Source organism: Camponotus vicinus, unplaced genomic scaffold, assembly GCF_025532165.1.
Source record: "Camponotus vicinus isolate PSW18456_S1 unplaced genomic scaffold, iyCamVici1.0 SCAF_12, whole genome shotgun sequence".
NCBI classification, from domain to species: domain Eukaryota; kingdom Metazoa; phylum Arthropoda; class Insecta; order Hymenoptera; family Formicidae; genus Camponotus; species Camponotus vicinus.
In genome coordinates, this window is record NW_028141948.1 from 16,110,302 (window position 1) to 16,133,422 (window position 23,121).

General features: G+C 40.6%; 1 long non-coding RNA gene across 1 annotated transcript in view; it reads right to left on the minus strand.

Annotated features, from left to right (window-relative positions):
- The window catches only part of LOC145962938 (uncharacterized), a 67,633-nt gene extending 46,154 nt beyond the window's left edge, over positions 1-21,479 (minus strand). The window contains exon 1 of the long non-coding RNA XR_014436035.1: positions 21,275-21,479. This is a non-coding gene — a long non-coding RNA (uncharacterized LOC145962938). The remainder of the gene's footprint in view (positions 1-21,274) is intronic.
- Between the last annotated feature and the right edge of the window lie 1,642 nt (positions 21,480-23,121).

Genomic DNA, 23,121 nt, shown 5'->3' on the forward strand with positions numbered 1-23,121 from the left:
TATCGGGTAAACGTTCAAACTCCCGCGAAGCGTAATTTAGTTAAAGGGTGTAAGCGCATAACTTTCGTAAAACACACCGACTGTATTATTCAAGACGGCGATAACACGTGGTGGCTAACAAACGACCGCCCGTACCTTTCTGGCAATTTAAGGGGTCAAAAAAATACGCCGCTACGTTACTACGTTCATAGGCTACTTTCCGTGGGTTACGCTGCCCGTTACGGATATTTGCGCGTGCAACATTTATAACGTAGCGGAATTTAAAATTTCGCGAAAGCCCTTCGCAAATTTGCGCGCAACGACGGTGCGCTTGTCAATTATTCGCGAGTCAATCGACGAAAAACTATAACAAAGACCCAGTAGTGCAGCTTGTAAAAAGTTTGCCCGAAAGCTTGTTCGGAATATTTTGTTCGAAAGTTCTCTGAGAATTTTGATGCACGAGAAGCATTCTCTCTTTTCTATTTCTTTTTTTTTCTGAATAAATAAATATTGTTTTACAGGAGCGTAGACTTCCTTTTACGAGTTCTGTACTTTTATTAAGCACATGCGACGCTTCTCGTATCGATTATTCAATTTTACAATTGGATTGCATAGTTGAGATAACACGGGCTTTCGGCGAGAACGCCAAGGGCTCTCGCTTAATTCTACGTCACACGTGATACGTAGCTCCAAAATGACACATCCCGCGCATTCTTTGATTATTTAAGGGGTCAGAGTACATATCTCACCGCGGCTCTACATATACGTCACGCTCTCCTCGGAAATTATTTTACGCTCGTAGCTCCTAGGTACTCACATTATTTGTAATCACATTATATCCTCGAATTACTCTTACCAAACGCCAACCATCATGCTCCACTGTTGTTCGGCTTAATCAAATTCTCGGCTCGCCACGGTTTATTTCCTCGACCTTATTTATGCATCTGTCTATCGGTGTCTACTGCGTTATTAAAGTCATTTTCCGAATTCTTGTTACATAAATCATTTTAATCACATATTTATATCATTAAAATAAAATTACATTTCACATGTAAGGAAAAATAAATCTGCCATACTTTAATTTTTTTAGAATTTCAAATTTTTTGTTCAGTATCATACGATTGTATTGTCATATTTTATATTTACGTTAAGTGGGACACATCTTCATTATTTAAGGAATTAAAACCCATGTCATGTACAAACGCAACAAATATATTATTACGTAGATAGAGTGCCCCAAAGTTATTTTGCAAGATAGGCTGTCGCTTCTATATATGTACTATTTCCCCACGTACGTGTTTGGCTCGTAAACGCGATGGGAAGTCAAGCGGATGAGGGACGATTGTAAGGAGTAAAGAAAGATGGAACAAGATAGATAGCAAAAAAAGAGACAAACTGGGAAAAGAGTATCCGTGAATTTTTATTTTATAAATTCATTTATAAATATTTCCTATTGAAAAATTCGGAATCGATTTTTACTTGATAATAATATAAAATTATAATCATTATTTTAATTATAAACAACAACAAAGGAATCGCTATATGAAGAGATTTTCATTAAGTTAAATTTTCAAATTTAAATGTAGGAATTATGAGAGGAAAAATATAACAATATTTTTAAAAAATATAATATTAAATATAATACAATATATATTTTTTATATTTTATATTTTATAATCTCTATTATAAAATATAATATTGGTACAAAAAAAATGTAAGAAACCTATAAGTATTATGATACAAAACATGAGTGATTTTAATTTCTATTATGATATTCTGAAAGAATAATTAATTACGAGGAAAAATTGATAAACGTTGTCGAAATCTAAAATTACACCATTTTGCTATTTTGCGGATATCCTGTACGCGAGCTAAAAGAAAAAGGATAGAGAGAGGTACAGCTGGCGGCGATAGTATGGAAGAAAGTACACGGATGGACCGACGACGTAATATCGGGAGTCCTGAAACGGTAATCGATATCGCATATATCTTCGCCGATGTATATTCAACCGTCCTTCCACGGTTTTCGGAAAGGAACCCCTTAATAAAACTACTTACGAGCCTCCGAGACTCGACTCTTCTGGCTATATCTCTCGGGTCCTCCCCCTCTTATCTTTCATCCCTTTCGTTTCTATATTACGGCGACCTAAGGGACCGCTGGTGATGAAAATACGTAAAATACGCCATCACACCGTACGACTCTATTTATTAACTCTGCCTCTCTCGCGCTGCCTCTTTCCTCGAACTTAACTATCATCTGCGAGGTGTATTCGATTGTGTATTAAATCGATTACGTGTATTTTGCAACGGATCACTTTCAGTGATTGAGTTTGTTCCGAGAAAAATTTATGAATCCTATTTGAAATTTCGAGCACACGTTTTTGAAAAATAAAATATGAAACATCTCCAAAGAGAATTTGAAGGAAAAAACAATTTTTCAAATTACAGTCTTTTTATAAATGAACTATAATAAAGGTCGTATTTTATTCATTTGAAAAAAGTGTCCTCATGATAAATAGCATATATGTATATAGGCGATTTTCAAAAAACATGGCATGTTTCTTCATGTCAAGTTGGGAATTAGGATCATTTTTAAGGAGGGCACTTTATGTCTTAGATTCGTGTCTGATTTAAAACAGTTGGTCTAAAAGTATCAGTCAATAATGTGATATTTAAGCGATTCCCTGTTACTTATCTGCTGTGCGCCAGAAATGATTTCGAGCATCGAGCTGATGCGGAAAAGACGCGACACATTCCCAATCTCTCAAGATATTTCCAACTACATTCGGCGGATCGATTGTATCGATACGACCTACATACAAATAGGCGCAAACAGTTTCCCAAATACAATGATCCGAAAATGCAAACATTTGTAAGCGCGCGATTAAGCGTTATCGCTTAAATATTATTCATGAATCAGTGCTCGCGTGAAGCATGTCTGTAATTTCTATTAATATCTCGATTCTCTCGCATCGTAATTTCCACCCCTCAACCGACAGTGAATAAAACACGTGCTTCCCGAACCGCGCGCGCGAAATTTCTATATAAATTTAATTCCATAAATACACCAGTCCTCTTATATTATGCGCTTTATTGTTTCCACGCATTTCTCCGGGAGTAATCGCGTGACGGAGCATGCAAGGGGGAGAAAAGGGACATAAAAAAAAAAGAAGGAACATCGGAGAAAGGTGCGAAAACGCGACAATGTGGAAAGAAGGCGAACAGGGGTTTTCCAAGCGAGCGCGTATAAATGCATGGAGTTGCGGGCTCTTCGCCCTCGGCGCGGAATACTATTAATTTCGTATTCACTCCCTCTTTTAGCGCGTCGCGCTTCTCGCGATCGTCCCTGCTCGTTAACGTTCGCTCGCGGAAAATTTGCGCGGAGTCTCATTTTAGCGAGCCGCGCTATTATAATGCGGCGTATGTAAATACGATCGCGGCCGTTTACAATGGACGGCGTAAAAATGAGAGGGAGGAGGGCATAAGGGGGGGGGGGGTGAATATATCCGGGCTGGCGCGACCGATGGCGAAAGATTCTCTGACGTCGTCGTCTTTAGTCGACGTCGCTGGAGGAGCCGAGGGAGGAAATAGATGACCCGGCCAACCAAAGTATCTGGTATCTCGATTGTATTGAAGCGGAACGAGAAGGGCGACGAGTGATGTAAATTTAGACACCGAACGTTTTCAGCTTTTCTCTCGGCCCTTAAATATCGGACTAAGAGCCGGTTTATAACGGTAAAACTTTGGAGGGAAAAAAATAAATACTGTGTCCCAGATAAGATATAATAAAAAGAGAGAATATAGAATCTAAATAAATTTAATACAGATTCTTCTACATTAAATTTTTAATAGAAAAACTCTAACAGATTATTCTGTAATGGGAATTAATATAAGAGATGGACTCTCTTACATCCTCCAAGTATCTAAATCTAATTGTACCGTCGCATCCAATTGTTCTGGATGCAATTGATTTCCTCGTAGATCTCACCTGGACGCGACCGACGACGGTGTAAACGTAATTCGCAATCGCATTCGCACCTCAAAATTGACCGCTCCTCGCAGCTGCGCAGCTGCCGCAACGTCTATTAAAGGACTTCGACTAGCAGGGACAAAGAGAAGGGTGCGCGCCGCAAGACACTATATGGTAATTAGCTGCGGAAACTTGCCGAGCGAATTGTACCACGGCCGCGCGCGGCAAACTATGCCCGTATGCCCCTTGGGTACCAAATACCACCATCCGGAGAGAGGAAGGACGAGTGGAGGAGAGAGGAGGAGGAGAGGGGGAGACGGTGGCGCGGGTGGCGGTTGGCTTAGACGGTGGCGACATTACTAAAATGTCAGAGAATGTCACCCATCTCATAATCTATGCCCCACGATCCCGGCGCTACCCTCTCTCGATCCTCCCTTTCTTCCTGCACTCCTCTCGCCACCCCTTCCTCTTCATCTCTCTCTCTCTCTCTCTCTCTCTCTCTCTCTCTCTCTCTCTCTCTCTCACTTTGCCTCTTGTGCACCAGTCGAGCTTTCAGCAGTCCCTTCCTTCCATCCTCACTTCACCGCCCGGCAACTCTTGCGTCGGAGCCAACCCTCCGGCTGCAGTGTCGCCGCCGCATTCTCGCGAGAAATTAATTTGACCCTATTAAAATGATCACTTCTGGATTTAAGTTACGATCTCTCCCGCCAAAGTCCTCCTCCCTCTCCTCTTCCGTCTATCTCCTGGCCGTTCTAAATTTTGGACGGCAAGGTCTCGCGTCGCCCCTTCCCCGTCGTCGTGTATAAAAGTACGTACGAGATTTAAAAGTGGTAGTGGCGCGAGTTACGAGGTCGAACTTCAAGCCGAGCTTTTCTTCAAGCCACGTAGAAAGTAGGTCTGCTTCTTTTAATATTTCCCAGTTTTTTCACGCTTAAAATAAAGCAAGCGATTCACGGATCAGGGAGGAGAACAGGAGCGGAAAATATAGGTAAAAACTACGGATATAGTACTTAAGAGATTGCGTAAGACGAAAAGTACAACCGCGGGAATAAAAAAAAAAAAAGAATCTTCTAGCTTTGAGCCTGATAGTGTCCATGTGGTTGATATTAACATAACGTAAGCTATTTATAACGCGACGTCCATTAGAGAAATTTTATGTAATTATGAGTTGTTATACACGATTGTGAGTCTCACGGTTATATTATGCGAAGATTTTAATACAATTACATTAGAGTTTCAAACTATCTCAGTTTATAGAGTCGGAGATAGTTAGTGATTATGCATACTCGCCAACTAGTAAACTCGCGAAAATCAGTCTCGTATACATATATATCAGTTTCGACGCGATTGCTAGTTTTGCAGTTTTGATTTATACCCGAGTTCAAGTGTCTGAATAATATTTAAATGGCGCAAAGTTAATTTGCGAAATAATAGCATCAAAATATAATTAAATTGACAGCTAGTGTAATACTTGCGTAAAAAAAAGAGAGCATGCTCGCTTTGAAAACAAATATTTTTAATATTATTCTACAGGGTGCTTCTTAATAAGTGCGAAAAATTTTAGGAGATAATTCTTTGTCGAAAATTAAAGGGGGTTTTTCATATAATATATAAAATTATAAAATTAGGTTTTTATTTTTCTCTCAAAGGAACAAGTTAAAGAAATGAAATTAGGTGGATATTTTCTACTAGTAAAAAGATTATTTATTAATATTTTTTTCACCCTCCCGTATTGTTATAAGGGGATGAAACTAGCAACTCCTATTCAATTTTTTATTAGAACTTTTTAATGTTTATATGAAAACCCCCCCTTAATTTTCGACAAAGAATCATCATCTCCTAAAATTGTTAACTGTATATTTCGCGAATCATAAATTCCGTAAAAAAGCACGACAGATTTAAAATAAATAAGATATCTATAACGGGCGCTTCTTGAATCGCCCGATTGGTTTAAACGCATCATCGGTGCATCATCGGTGCATCATCGCCGCGCGTTGCATCCGAGATTGTCGGAAACTCGTCGCATTTTCGCGTTATTGCGCGCGGCAAATGCGGGACGCGCGCGGGAAAAAGTGTGTAATTAATTTGAGTCGCCGTCTGGGCAAACTCCAATCAAAGTGTACAAATATTAGAAAGCGTATCCGCGCGCGTACAAACCCGGGTCTCTCCCAACCAATTACCGTCCCCTTTCCCCCCCCTTTCCTCCCCTTCTCGCCCGGGACGTGCGACGATCGCACGCGCGGATAACGAAAATTCTCCTACCGTCGATATTATCACGCGGCGCTTAAGTTTCCTCTCTTTTTTTTCCTCCCTCGGTTGCCGCGGAAAGCTCGCGGAAATGACTTTACCCTCTAACATATCTTGATACTCTTCGTGCGCTTTTTCCCCCGAGATACGTGCTCGCGCGTTGTCACGCGGCCATTCCGACCGTTAAGGGGCAACAAAGTGCATTTAAAGCTGCTGGAAATGCAGTTTGTTCTCGAGGTTAATGCGTTAGCCGGTTTCTATGCAAAATTGAAATTTGCACTAGACGATGTTAGGAAAAAAAATACTTTCTGGGCGATTAAATAAACAACTAATTATTAGCTCGGACTAAACGATTTTTTTATACATTTTTTCACCTTATTACTATTTCGCGTTTAATTCTAGCTCGAATTCATTTCCTCTCGATTTTCAGAGATATGCGATATATAATTCTACATATGTCAGTCAATTGTAAAGCAATTGTATTTTATAAAATCTCGAATACAAAATCTGATTTTGTCCCGCAAAGATTCATCTTCTACAGATCATTATTAATTAATGCCATCTCATTATCAAGTAGCGCGGTGATTTTTAATTTCAATGCAATTAATACGCTGGAAAAATCCGGAGAGCATTTGCATGCCGCCTAATTAACAAAGAAAAAGCGGGACGGGCGAATCGACAGCTCGCGGGCAAAGTGTTAAAACGCGGTCGCGGAATCTCCCGAGGAATTCGCCGCGGTAGATCGAATTAATTAAAATTCGCCGTGTGGTGTCCTGCCCCACCAGTGATCCTCTTTGGCGGGGATATTTCGACGGTAATGATCGTTAATTACAGCATCGACTTGCCGCTTATTAACTCGGTACCGCGCTTTAATTAGCCGCACGTGCCCTTCTTCGAACCTGTTCGCCCGTAGAAACGGCACAGTTTAGATATCCTCGAAAGAGAGATGTCACGTGCCGCCAGCCGCGACTGATCGATCGTATCGTATCGTATCGGTTCGCTTCGATAAGAGCGTGACGAAACGTTTTTCCAAACGAGCCGAGCGTGCCTGCCTTCGAGAAGATAAAGTTCAACTTCTGACCGGAGGATGTGAGGAGATAAGAGATATTCAACGGTATCGAAAATATATATTTCATAAATCATCCAGAGTCCATTTTCCTTTATCAAAAATTTGATTTTTATTACATTGTCTATCTCAAAAGTTCTGACAGAATTCACAATCGTGAAATAATTAATTTTACATCTCAGGGAGAATTTAGTTTCCAAACACATAGGTCACACTGATATATATTGTATTAACTGAAACTGAAATAACTGGTATCACGTGTTTGAAAGATTTAGAGAAAGTACCATGTGTCCTTCATATGTCTGTGAATGTTCCTGATCAAATTATATTGAGACTAGAAATAGAGGGTACTGATACAATTATAACTTTGACCCGATATGTATTATCGTCTTCGCGCGGTCGTTCTAATATCGTAGAGGTCCGAGTTAGCCCTGGAAAGGTAAGCCCTTAAGAAACCAGGACCCTTCTTCATACATCATCGAGAATGACGGAGCATGTAACACGCGTGACACAGTCTAAAGCGACGTGACGTAACGCGACGGGACGTTCGAAGTATACAGAGAGTCATCGTTCATCATTCGCATAATATGAGTGTGATACGACATTGCTATTATCATCTTTCCCACATTGCTGATCCCGCAACCGTCATTTGGCGAAATGATGCAGCGCGAACGTTTCCCCAAATTTCCGTTATTTATTTTTTGACGATGATAAAATTGAAATATGTGGAAAAATGAAGAAAATAAAATTCGGAAACTGAAATCCTCCCGTAAACAAAACCATTTATGGAATATTATTCGTTTGATTGTATCAACAAGATGTATCTGATAGAAGGCATTTTAGTTTCGATTTTTTATAACTAGAACGTTTAATAGACTTTACTACAAGGATTTGATTAGTATTTTTAGTATTTTCTAGATCTATAAAACTTGTCGTTATATATTAACTAAACATGGGCAGAGTGATGCCATTTTTTTGTAAATTTAGTATTATTACCAAGAAAATTTGGTAAATTTAACAGGAAGAAATTAATCATACTCATCTGATAATTCCTAAAGAACTTCTGATTCGTCCATTTTCCAACAGACATACTGATTGAATCTACCAGATGTCTAATTAATTCAACCAGATTTTTTTCTCAGTGCAGGAATATTATTTTGTTATATTTCTATCCTTACACACATTTTACTTTCGCAAAAGTGTTTCCAGCCGCACAATAAAAGTATTAATATTTTCGATGCAATTTTTTGAAAAATTCTTTTTTTCGCTTCTTTGTGTTCTTTGTTACGGTAGTCAATTAGAAACACTGTCTCCAAAAAAATTTTCAATTAAAAATTGTAACAACTAGCCGCGCCTTCCCCTCCCCACTCCCCCTTCCACGTAGAACGTATCGCCGTGTCTGCCGAACAACGGCATTCGTTTGACTATTGGCCGCTCGCCTTTTTTTTTTCGAAATAACGTAGCAACGATCGATCTTCCGTCACCATCTATTCGCCGCCACGTTGTTTCCAAGTATCGACAAACAAACCGTTCATTGATTGCATCTTCCTGAATAATAACGCGGTAATTCGATTTCTTGCGGCGAGATCGCCATTTTTGCGCTGGCTAAATCAAAGAGAGAAATTTGCGCATTGTGACGTAACATTTGTTCGCACATGTAAAAACCTAGTTACAATTTTACAAATGTAGAATACTGAATACGAATCATATAAAAGTGTGCGCGTGCGTGTGTGCGTAAATTAAAAATATTCAATTATCGGATATAGACTGATATAAATTCACTTCCCGTGGAATAGAATGTTTCGAAAATACGAAACACACACTGCAAATTATGATTTTCACCAGAAGGGGAAGTGAGAGAGGACGACATAATTATATGCGCGCGAACGAAGTGCCTCGGTGCATCAATGCAAATTACGGCCGTCCCCACCGCCGTCGCGACGCTTCTTCTCGCGCTCATCGGGGACGGCTCTTAATTTCTCCCTTTGTCCCCTCATCATTCGCGCACAATGGCGGAAAGTTCGAGAAACGCTGTCGTAGACAATGCGCGGCGAAGGATTCATATTTTCCGATGCACATTGCGCCAACGAGAAGAAAAAAGAGAGCGAGAGGACGAAGATCGTCGCGAGGGAGACAGCGAAGAGGGAAAGAGAGAAGTGGATGAAGAAACCGACGCACACGAGCAGAGATAAAGGCAAAGAGCGGAGGGGGGGAGGAAAAAAAAGGATGAAGGAAGAAGGAAGAGATGAGGGAAGAAAAAAAGTGGAAGCTCGATGTCGCGCGAAAGTCGCTTCGGCTGGTGAAACTTCGGAATATGGAGACGCAGGAGCCGATATCGAGGAATCACGCGGCCGATATAGGGGAAGGGGGAGGAGGGGGGATGGTTGGGAGAGAGGCGGCCGCGGGGTATATGCAAATATTTTTCCAGCACCCACACGGAAAACCCAGGCCCCCCTTTTGCCTGTCTCGCTTTTCGCGCGCCTACCTCCTTCCCCCCATCTATCGTATATATAGCTTCCCCCCCTCTTCTCCTCCTTCCTACCCCCCTTTTCGCGTCGCTTTTTTTGCTTTCTATCGCGCTTTTCACGCCGCTTTTTTTTCTCTCTCCTCTTCCCGCTTTCTCTCGCCGCGTGTGTAAAAAATGTAAAAAATGAAGGCGAGAATCGGTAGTCGTCTCTTTTTATATATATCGAGCCTCGCCTTATTCCCGCATCTTCCTCTCGCGTTTCCGGGTTCGCGCTTTGGAAGGGAGCCCGATGGTATTCATCGCGGTGTTATCCGCTATGCATTGTGTATCTTGAATACACGGTGAATGCGAACAGTGCATGCACTGTAACATCTTAGGTGTCTATTTCTCGTATTTGCGAGATAAACGGGTCGCCTAACGGCTAATTTCAGAAATATGTATTTTATATCTCATAGAATTGTAGCAATTTTGCGTTAAGAAGAATAAAATAAAAATATTTTCAGAATTATTAAAGCGTGTTAAATATTGCGTACAATAAATGCTTGTACTCCGTTATCTTTGCAGTTAAAAATTTTCTTTCATTTCACGTATCTTAATTATTATATTCTTCCATTCTCTCATTAAAATCATAGATATTCTCGCTTCTGTGTCAAATGTAAAATAAACGCGAGTCTTTAAAGTCCACATTCGAGAGGCGGAAAAAGGGAGGAAAAAAAACTTTGAAAAACGGGGAACGAGGGCAACGTGACGCGATGGGGTCGGTGGCGGATATGAAGACACCTCGGAAATCCCCGGAGAGAACGTCGACTGAAAAAGTGGCTGTTTTACGAACGCCACGGAGTGCCAGAAGTCGTTGACGCGGGAAAGCGAGAAGGGAAGAAAAGAAAAGAAGTACTCGAAGAAGTGGAAGCACGGAAGTTATCCTGTTGCGTTAGCTAACGCGACCGCGGCCAGGGCACCACGGCAGGAATTTTCACGACGTGTTCCAAACACGTTCGCGGCATCAGGTACAATGGCCGGTGGCCGTTAAGGAAAGATCTTGGACGAGACTAGCGTTATTCGCGGTAATCGACGATGCGTACGTGAGCGCGTTTATAAAACAGCCAATGCGTTGCCATTCTTACCCGATTCTTTTTTAAAGGGCTCAGAAGACTTCCAAAGAGCCGAAATTTGCGATAGAATGAAGAGATCGTCGTGAAATGTATGTGGTAAGTTCCATGTATAAAGCATGGTCATTGATCTTTTCCGAATCTGAGACTGATATTTCCTCAAAATGTGAATCTAACCGATCGACATTTTTTTTCAAAATCTTTTCACTTCTAATGACAAATATTTCAGTAACTAAAAACTTTATTAAAATACGGATATTTGATTAAAGCACAGTCGTGGAAATTAAATAAACCCTATGGTTCGATGGTATTTCGCGTAACTAGCCCGCAAGAAAATTTAATTTTTTGAAACCTTTCAATTTCTCTATCTGTTCATAACATGCAAAGACTAGAAACAATAGAGATTGAACGCGATAAATTAATAATTCTTAAAATGCGACAGAAAATTTCTTTTTATTTTTAATCAATGTGGAGTTAGAAAAATTAAAACGTTGCACATATGACATCTCGGACACTCGCGTCTCTTTTTTTTAAACTAAAGGAAGAAAAAATAAAAAAAACCAAACGTCCGAAACGTCACAATTGTAACGTTTCAATTTGTAACTTCACATCCGGCAAAATATTCTTTTTTGAAAAATATTCTTTTTAAAAAAAAAGAGAGCTAAGCTTTATTATCCATCCGTGCAGATATTGTCTCAAGAAATGATAGATAGAGGCACAAAATATATTTGGGAGTTTAATAGATGAAATCGTTATCAAAATTTGAACGGAACATGTGCAGGCCACATTAACTTTGAAATAAAAATTAACTTTTAACAGAATAAATTAAATCTTATCCTCGCAATCTATTAAATAATTTTTTTCTCTGATATATGAAAAAAATCAGTATTATTTATATATGTATAATAATAATAATAAACTGATTGATATTTGAAAAAATTTAATGATTAATTAAAAAATTTTAAATATTATGTTACGCATCATTCTTCTTCGTCGCTTCGAGCGTTCGAATTTCAATGATTAATTAACCCTTCCAATCGATCGTTTTGCCCATCTTGACCAAATTAAAGTGGATTTAATGCCGGCGAGTGGAATAAGAGAAAATAAGAGGCTTCGCCCTCCGCCATTGTTTGTCGTATGGGGGGATGGCGAAGACGAGAGGTCGGAAAGAGGCGGAACGCACGAAAAGAAAAAGAGAGAATCAAAAAATAAATTCATTGAGTGAAGAGAGGGCGTATTCCTGCGATCGTTCGACGTTTTAATTAAACGTCTGCAATAACGCGTGTGATGTTTACGCAGCTTATTACAACACCTCATCTGTCGGTATCCACTTACAGATGCGAGGGCTTTGCGACGGATATTATGGCGCCGAGATTGCCGCGCGAGCGAAGGAATAAAATCCGTTTATTTTATAATATACGCGAGATTTTCCTGTTTGCCGCACGTTTTTGCGACGCCGGCGCTTAGCCGGCAACTTTTAATCGAAGCACGATGAACTTCGCGATTACAGCGGAAATGATTACTGACCATATTGCGGACGCGATAATCTGCTTACTTGAACTTTTAATGAAACTCGGTCATTTAATTCTCGCGCTGACTATAGCCTCTAACATCTTTAACGTGTTTCCCGCCCGCTTACGCAAAGTAACTCCATTTCACGGTCTCTCGGAATGACGCCGGATTTCGCGATTTACGTCAAGTTGTATTATCGACGTTCGTCGACGATCAGGCGAGAGGCGCTCGAGGGGTTGAAAGTGTTCGAAGGAAGCTTTTTCGGGGCGAAACGGAAGTGACAGAATTTCGGTAGGAACGTGCGGGATGTGCAGTTCCAGCAAATCGTTGGCGAGATATAATAGGGACCGGGGGAAGAAAGAGAGAGGAAGGGAGGGGAAAGGGGGGAAACGCCGCGCCGTGTCGTCTTCCCGGACCAGGGATGAAGTTTGTCTTCGTAAGAAAGAGTAGTCGAGGGCACACGAGCGCGGAGGAGGATCGCGAGTAACAGGATTTTCGGATTAGGGTAACACGGCCCTGGTAATTGTTCCCTTGTCTCGGTTCAATCCCAAGAAGAGAGATCCGGAAAAAAAGGCTTTGAAACGCTCGCCTCTTCGCGGCCGAATAAAATCTGCCGCCCTGATGATTTTATGTTCAATTAACCCTCTGATATATCACGACGATTCGCCGGAGCATAAATCGTCAATTTTGCATCTCGAACGGAAGAAATGGGCGTGTCTCCTTCTTAATTGCATTATAATGTTCGCCTACTGTTTTGTGGAATATTAAGTATTATAGCAAAAAGCTCTAAGCGACTCTAAATTGTTCTACCCCCGCTCGATATACTTATATATAAATGATGAAAAGACATCTATTTCTTATAAAATATTGTATCTATTTTATATCTATTAAATATTGTGTGTTTATTATATTTATTTTTTATTATTTATTATATCTATTAAATTCTATTATTTATTATATCTATTAAATATTTTATATCTATTATATCTATTAAATATTGTATACTAATTTGGGATTCATTTAATTTTCTCTTAAGCAGCGCGATTCACGCAAACTAAGAAAAGATGTCATTAAAAAATCAAAATTATCTATAAAAAATTACTCGTCATCGATATGATATGTTTGATTCAATGGAATGAGCGCGATATTTATTATATCACCACGTGACATGCAAAATACTCTTCTAAATTTCAAAAAATAAATACGAGCTCCACATTCGACGCTTATGTTCCAATTGCATTTTCGATCCGATATAAACAGCAAATGTCATAATCTGTCGAGAGAAAAATCTTTATCGAAAGCACAGTGTTCCGTGTATAACCGATTTACAACTAGCAAATTGCTTTCTCCGCTCGACCATACGCTCGCCACTCTCGTCCTCTCTCTCTTGTATGGTATCCTAACGTATCTGAAAGCTCTTTACGGTTAGTTCGACATCCCACCCCGTCGCACTCTGTCTTTTCCCGCCCTTTTACGTCGTACTATTAACTGTTTTTTCCTCACTCACGTTGTAGCGCGTGCGGAGCTGATGCGAGCGGCCTTCCTCATTACGCGCGTTTCAAATCGAGCGTAATCGATATTCAATCGAACGCCTCTTCTCCCGTGGAACGTCTTCGTGGGGAGACGACGATACCCGGAATAAGGCGAACGAGGAAAAAAATAATAGGGATATAACATGAGATAAGCAAAAGAGCGAAAGAAAGAGAAAGGAACGGGCGAAGGACTCGAGACGAAGGCGGAGAGAAAACGAGAAAAAGAGGAAACGGCACTTCGAGATCGAACAAAGAGTGCTCGAGGGGTACTCTGGGAGTACCAGATGGAAAAGTGGCTGTTTTACGAACACAACGGGCGTGTTGGAATTCGTCGTGCGAGACACACAATGTAACGACTCGAGGGGAAGAAGTTCGGTGGGAGACGGTAATGCGGAAGGATATCGAGACAGCCCGGTCTTGTTGTCCCGTTTAATACCTTCGGAGGTGACGAGAAAAGCTCGCCGAAGCTCCTCCGGGTCTCTTCTCGGCTCGAATAACCGGGTTTGAATGTTGCCTACCGATAAAAGTTAATAACTTCACATTGATATCAAAACAAAAATCCTACGAGGAGCTTTACATTTTTATAAAATTTTCATTAATCATTAGGAATCAAATATCTCGTTTCTTATAAATTATTTTAATTTTTAATGAGTTTTTTAGCTGTCCAATTTTATAACGTACGCGTAACATTTTTATCATGTTAAACATAGGAAACTTTAAAGTTGAGAATGTTTAAGAGTCATAGTTGAAGAGAAATAATTAAAGCAACGTTGACATTTTTCTGCTCAAATAATTTTGACCGAGAGGGTTCTTGTCAACGCGATCGTCCGCATGTCTAGAATCTCACCCTTCGATTTTGTATTTAATTATAAAATATATGTACTCATGAAAAGCTCAAACGTTTACCTTATAAATCAAATGTTTAGTTCTCGCCATAAGTAAGCTATCGCCGATGGCGGCTTTTCCCTGCGGATTTTCCCGTGGATCGATCGTGTCCCGTCGCGTCGTCATTGCCAAAATGATTTGTTTTATTCGTCTCTCTCTCCCTGAAATATATATAGAGCCAGCCATCCGATCCTGGCCAGGAATCGGCGCTCCGTACAGGACGCTTCGCACAATGGCCAGGCCGCTGACAATGGCATCGTTAGCGATGGCCTCGGGCTCTGCTCTCTACTCCTCCGCCTGCACCGGTGTCGTGTACAGGATGTCCCAGAAATCGCGCACTACCCCCCCGAGTTTATTCCTACTCCTCGAAATAAGAGTCAAGTTCTTTTTCGGCAAAAAATTCGATCAGACACATGTGCTATTCGTTTTAGCCAAAGTCCAAAGTCCATCGCTTCGAGGCAATCAGGTCTTTTAATTACATCAATCTTTGTTAAAATAAGAATTACTAGAAATTAATTGAAAATTATAGAGTGTTATATGCAATGCAAGTATCAGTGATAATTTTTCCTTTTCATTACATAATTTTTTCTCGATATTTTACATTGATATAGATGATATTTATCTCGATTCAATATTGGAACATAAACAATCTCTGAAACATCCTGTATACGAATCTATTACTCTCTAGCTTCCCTCTGTCTCTGTTGCGCAATAATGCGAAATGCAAACGATTGGTTCTAAAGTTACATACACACTGATAACTTCATATGAGCAATGATCTTGTCAAATATAAATAAGCATTTACATATGCAAATATAATCAAATCATAGTCAAACATGAATAATTTCAACATTTCATAAAAATGATTACATTTCTTTTTTTCATTTATCTCTATTTAAAATAAAATTGTTATCTTCTTGTGAAGATAGAGAAAAAAGAAAAAAGATATAAATATAATTGAGAAGACGGTATGATTCAATATGTGTGCACGCAGCTTAAAACTGACGCTTATATAGTGTCTATGCTCCCTCCTCTTCTGTTCTATCCGTTTCCTGAAAGCAACGATATCGTAATGATCTCCGAGCGATGCGCCCAATTTCTTTCCGGCGCGTCCTGCATCCGCAGCCCCTCGAACAATACGCATTCTGATTTTCGCGCGAAATGAGAACACCATTCGACCGTTCGTTCCTCATTAACGATCCGATGGAATGAGACAATCGATTGAGCGACTCGTTGCAAAACTGCTAAATGTGGATTAGATGCACATCGATGAATAACAATGATGAATAATGATCATATATTTAAAGTATACTATTTAATAAATTCAATTTTTTATATGTTGAATGATATTATAGTAAATATTTTATTGCGCGTAATTTTTATTAATCTAATCCATAATTAATTTCATCACATTACTCATCAATTAATTTATTTGTTAATTATAACTGAATCAGGCTGTTAATTTAATTTAATTTTAAAAATTCAATTTTAAAAAGCAATAACATTTAAAATTATTACTGTTATTTTAACGCAAAATGTTAGAATAACAAAGTCACTCTATTAACCCAGATGTCTATATTAATACATCATCGTATAATTAAAAGCTACTTAAACATTATCTATACAAGTTGTTTAACTATACGTCAATGAAAAAGTATTTGCAAATACTGTAGTAAATGAAAAAATACGGTTGAATTTCCGGAATGTCGCACAAAAGATCATTGCAACAGTGAACAGTTTCAGTACCGAATTTACTGGAATCCGACAAAGAATTCGACGCACCGCACCGATCAAATGCACGGAATCGAGTTTATCTGAACTTCTCGAAAGAACCATGAAATCGCCTGACAAAGGAGAGATTGATGGCACGAATTCTTCAAAAGTATGTACAATCTATTCGACAATCCGTTTTTTATAGATCTAGCCTATCTAGAGAGAGGCGTAAAACGAGCGTTCTCTTATCGATTTATCTCGAGATTTTATTATAGATTATATTATTTGAATATATTTTCTAAATATGATAAAAGTTTATTTAATAATAAGGAATTTGGCTCAAATAAATAAATAAAAATTAAATCAAAATTGGCATAAGAACCATTTTGGCTCTTAATTTTTATTTGTTTATTTATCTTAGAACAGATATGAATATTATATCTGATACAAATGTGTGCGTGAAAAGATACTAAGTGTAACGACAAACGACGAGATGTATCTCAATCACTTCGATTGACAAACACGCAGCTTGATCCGATATAAGGATACATTTACATTTGCGAATTAATGATAACACGTGGCTCGTGATAAATAGCTAATGATCGGTTACATCGACACACCGTCCTCGTTGTCTATTTTAATTTAGTGTTTTTATTCGCTCGCGCATGGTGAAAGCGCCAGGCGTCCCGACGTTAATTAATACTAATATGGCCGAGCCTCATTAACGGCAACGTTCATTAAATATTCACACCGCGCAGACGACAGCCTGTATCCCAGCCGCATCGATTCAATCACATTGTGATGATGCACACGGCGAAATGAAAACTTGCTGCCGCGTCTGATACCTTTCATCCACTTTTCCCCTCGCTTCGCGACAGTGATTCAAGCACGTCACAAACGCGACGAGATTCTTTCTGTTTTAGGGGGGAGAGAGAGAGAGAGAGAGAGAGAGAGAGAGAGAGAGAGAAACGAAGTCGCGTCCTATTTTTCTCTCGATTCTTTCACGCAGCCACAAAAATTCTTTTTCATCATTATTATCTCTGAAAAAATTTGCCGGAAATTCCAAGGGAAAATCATAACCGAGATATTTTCGAGATGTTAATAATAATTATTTATTCAGGGTGAAATGATTAACAAGTTCCATTAAAATCCTTTATGATAAAGTCGTCGTTGAATTCTTAGAACTTGCGCAAATCACTTGTGCAATTTTATATTTCTTCTAATTATTTTTTGTGTAAATAAGATGTTTGGGAGAAGTGACGTTAAAAGAGAGTCTTTTCGGTATAGTTTTCAATTTTATAGGTGTATACTACAGAGGTGGAGAATCACGGTGCCCGTCAATCTCGAGCTTTTGGTATTTCCGACTCGCGCGAACTTGCGCTCGACCAAGTTTCGCTTAAATCAGCGGAAGGATACATTATGTTAGTCGATGGAAGATTATCTCTTCGCCGTTAAAGTCAGCGCATTCCGAGCGCTACCGGATGAAGGGATTTAATGGGATTGCGAGCGCGAAGATATCTCCGTGCAACGTAAAAGGTTCCGAGTGTGTTGATAGGTTAAAAGGATTAAGGTGAGTTCAGCGTGATCCAGCGCGATGAGATACTTCTGTTAAGCCACCCTCGCGAAAACGCGACAGAAAATTTGCAAAAAATTTCCTCCGGTCAAAAGAGCGTGTAAATAAAAATAAAGGACGCACGAAGGAGAAGGGAAAAGAGAGAGGAGGAGGAGAGAGGGGGAGGCCGACGCATTTTCGAGTGGTGGTGTCCCGGGACTCAAACATGTAAATTACGCCGGAAAATATCATGTAAATGCGATTTGCTGCGTGGCGCACTCGCGGCGGCGACGGCCAGAAAACTTTCAGCACCAAAGCGGCCTGAATTAATTTAGCGGGGGTGTAACGCGCCCCGCGAGTACTTAACGCGACTTCGGCCCGAATGCGTCGCGTTGCAACGTCACCGTTGAAATGTTTCGCGTTCGAAATATATTATTCTGTTTTTCGGAATAAATATGTATCTCTGTCTTCCTCTCTCTCGGACGCGCGCGCGCGTTAAATTTCGCATGGAAGATTATACACGAGGGAGGGAGGGGGGTGAGAGCTTATTATAAATTGTTCAATGTTTGATGTGAAATAACTCCCCGCGTAGAGTTGAAAGAGTCAATTAAAATTAAAGGGCAGGAGATGAAATCTTGAAAAAAGATATTCTCGTTTAGCATCGATGTATCTTTTTGTTTCCTCGAGATTCTATGTATTTTGCACGCGCAATTTTTTTCACTACCGTTTCCAAACTTTTCACGCTATATCGTCTCTCGACGATGAGAAATCTCGTCTCGGTCGAATAACGTTACAGCGACGTGCACTCCATTTCGTTATGTAGATTTTCGCGTACCTTAGATCAAAGGACGCGCGTAAAAAAAAAAAAAAAAAAAAAAAAAACGCGACCGCGCGCTATTAATTTACGGAATAATGTGGGAGACGACGTTGCCCTTTTTCCTACGCGAAACCGGCGAGGTGTAATCTTCAAAAGCAATGAATCGATCTCGTTTCGCTCGTTTCGCGCAACAGAATTGTATTCGCTCGAGTTTATCCGCCGAATATATACAATGCGCATAAAGGGTCTCTTACAAAGGCCGCCACATGTACGGGTATTTAACTCGATTAAGAGTATAATCATTAATCTCGCTGCCGTTAATTCTATCTCACGCTCGTGTTGCACGAGCAACGTTTCCACGCGTTCCACGTTGTAAGAATGCGAAATGACGCGTTTGCGATCCATCTCGAGATTTACCGAGTTTATTTTCTTACTCGTTACACTGATTTTTTGAGAGTATATTTTGTATATTTTCACTAGATATATAAATATATAACTCTCTCTCTCTCTCGAGAATTTAATTATCTAATTAAAAATGCACACCAAGCAGATGAGCAGATATAATTTGTCGATAAATTTGTAACGATCTTGAATTAACGCTACGTGTAAGATAAACTTAGATAGCAAAACTTGAATTTATTTAAATGAGATTGTTGTTGATTGTGTAACTTGCTTTGTTAAGCTGCGATATCGTTTGAGTGAATTTTCATTCGAATAATGAATCTTACCTGCTGGATAATCAAGTAAATTTTCGAGTTGAATGCCTTATTTTAATCCATCGATTATCGTTGACCTCTTTATGATTTTAGGAACAATTAAATTAAATCGGGGATAATTTCTGGCACGTGCTCTATTAATAATTCACTCTAAAGAATTAACTTTTTTGACATATAATCAGTTATATATAATCGGTTCGATTATTTATAAACTATCGGCCTGACACAAATGGCAAGAGTCAAACTTACATCTACAAAATGTGCCGAGTAAATAAATCTTGGTAGAGCTAATTCTCTTCTCGTGTAAGAAGAAACAAGGAAAATATAAAATACATTAATAAAACTATATTAAATAATTATTTTCCTTTTTTTTACTTGTCCTTCCGACCGTGATTTTGACATTTAATTAATCAGACTTTACATTGAAACTTAATTAATCGGACTTTATTTGTGGAATATACGCTTGCGATTACGCGATAATAATTGTCCGAGAATTTCAAAAAAACAATAGGGCTAGAAAGAGATTTGAGACGCGTAAGCACCCCCTCCCCACCCCTCCCCCTGCCATTGGCAATACTCTCGATCGTGCGTTCCATTTCCCCTCCCCCCTCCTCTCTCGCCCTCGTGTGGCGGATCAAACGCGCCTTTCGCTCGCCAGCTAATGCAAATTTCACGTGTTCCAGAAGCATCGATCGCTTAATTAATCTGTACCGACGTAAACGTGGAGGGCGGCTGCTGATGGCGCGACTCCCCCGCGGCGCGGCGGTTCCCCAATGAAATCGAATTTCGCGAGTAATCTCGGCCGTCTCGCGAAGAGAGTTCACGCGTCCAATCGAATCGCCGCGCCAGCGAGAGAGAGAGAGAGAGAGAGAGAAATTCCATGATGTAAGTGTCAGTATGTGTGTATGCGTGTGTGTATATATATATATATATATATATATATATATATATATATATATATATATATATATATATATATATATATATATATATATATATATGTATATATCATACAATATATACATATATAGAGAAAAATATAAGCAAAATCCATCGGAGAATACTACAGCTAAAATATAAAAAAATGGAGCGACGAAACAAAAAGAGAGAGACAAAGGGGAGAATTTTGTAACAGCTGTATGTAACTGTGCGCGATGTAAGCTTTAGAGAATATTAAGCCGCAACAAGATAATACGTGCCGTATTCGTAATGAACATGCTCGAATATGGCTACGCTGTAACTAGGGAGATATAGTGGGAAAGAGAGAGAGAGAGAGAGAGAGAGACGAAGGAACACGAGAGTGAGGTTAGAGAACGAGAGAGACGGAGACGCGAATAGCCGGCGCGACGAAGAGAGGGAGAGAGAGAGAGAAAGCGAGTTGGAGCTTGTTCGTTTTTTTTTTTCTAACGAAAATCCTGACCGACATCACAAACACCGGAAAACGAGAGATTCGTCGGCACCGCGTCGAGTCCGGACGCCGGTTGTGACGTCACAACTCTCGGCTCACACTATTCGCAACTCGTTCAAACGGTCCAAACAGCGATCCATCATCGGTCGATCGATAATACGCACGTCTCCTCTCCGGCGACGATAATGGGAGCACGTCATCGAAGATCCGTCATCCACCGGCCAAGAGAGATCCGCTCGTCTCCATCTCTCCGTCTCTCTCTTTCTCGATCTACTAACAAGGAGAGATGTGCGCTACTTACATTTCGTAGGTTTCCAAGGTCCGCGGTCTTCCCACGGCAACACACGTCCGAGTCCTCTAAAGTCCTCTCCGTTTCCTGCTCGCTTCTCGTTCAACGAGAGATAACTGCGTCTCGTGTGCATCTCCCGCGAGTACAAGATGCGCCTCGTCGTCGCCGCCGAGTACGATCGCACCCGATCGTGTCACCCGATACAATGTAACCGATACGCTCCTCTTGGACGAACTGAGCTCTCCCCCCCTCGCGCCGGCCTTATATAGCCCCCCCACCCCTCTAACGTTCCCCTGACGTTCCCCCACCACCGCGGCGGCTGCTGCGCGCGAGGCAGCGCCGTGGGGATGTGGATCCTGTGGTGGTCCACCGAGAGGATCCAGAATTCCCCTCGCGTCCTTTCTCGCCCTCGAGAAGGGCGGGAAGGGCGGGGGGGGAGGAAGAGACCGCGCATTCTCGCCCCTGTTCGCCGAGAGAGAGTCCGCCATCTATCTCCCTCGGCCTGTCTCTCCGAGTGTTCTTTATCCGTCTCTCTCCCTCTCGTGTGGCTGCTCCTTTTTTGCAACTGACGTTTGTTAAGATGACTTTCATTATCATAGCCGCTCTGGTTCTCGCGTGCCACATCGCTATTCTCATTTTCATTATTTTTATTCGCGCCAATTTTGCGCATGTATCGCGTTTATTTATATTCGTCTATAGATTTCTGTGTCGTCGGGAATCTTCACGTTGCGAGAATCTCGCTTCTTCCTCTTCGCTATTGCCGCTTCTTCAAATGGCTCTTGTTATCTAAACAATATTGACGAGACGTGTATTTATTCTCTCCGCCATGACTTTAACTGCCAAGTACAATAATATTGTGATTACAGGGTAAGTTTAGAACCGGAAAGCGAGATTTTCGTGGCTCTTGTTTCAGGATCTCGTGCACTCGTTTTCCTCCTCGCCCTTTCTTTACCTCTCTTTTCTCTCTCGTCTTACCTTGTTAATTATCTAAAGCGAACGTTGTTCGAGCTCTTCATCGACGTTTAACATTATATGGCTTATTACAGTATATCATATTGCTTGAACCTATCAATGATATGCGATGTATCAAAAAGCTACTATTGGCGTTCGACGCTTCAGTTGTATCAAAACAATCTATCTGTCAAGAGCATCGCTTATTTCTGTTTACGCACGTGCTTTGCATTATTTTATTGGAAATTATTTCGCATGTACTACATTAAAACGTATGTTTTTACGACACAATGAACTCGCGATAGACTTCAATCACGTAGCAACGTGGATTCGCGTTTACGCAAAACTTAATAAAGTTCGGGGAAACGTTATTTCGCATTATTAATAAACTATCGCTCCTTGCGCTTCCTAACTTTCTTTCCCTCTCCATCCCTCTTTATCTCCACTATTTCTTCGTCGCTCTTTCGTTGCATCCGTTTATCGCTCTCTCTCTCTTCCCCCCTCTCTCTCTGTCTCTTTCTTCATCTCCATCTACTTCTCTTCCTCCTCTGTTCGCTCGTCCTCCTCTCGCCTCTACGTTTCGCTCTCTCGCACCCCGGCTGCCCTTTCAATCCCTCAACGTCGCCCTTCCGCGTGTCTCTCGCTCGCGCAGATCCTCCTTTCCCCCTCAGCCCCCTTTCGCGTTGCGTCCCAAATGACAATGCGAAAACTTCGTGGCTCAAAATCCCGCGCGGCTCACCGGACGAAGCTTTTCTACGCTTTCTCTCTCTCTTTTTCTCTGTCTCTTTCTCGGATAGCAAGCTGGAGCGGATGTGGAAGAGGGAGAAAAAGAGAGTCAGAGAGAGAGAGAGAGAGAGAGAGAGAGAGAGAGAGAGAGAGAGAGAGAGAGACCTTACGTGTCACGCCAG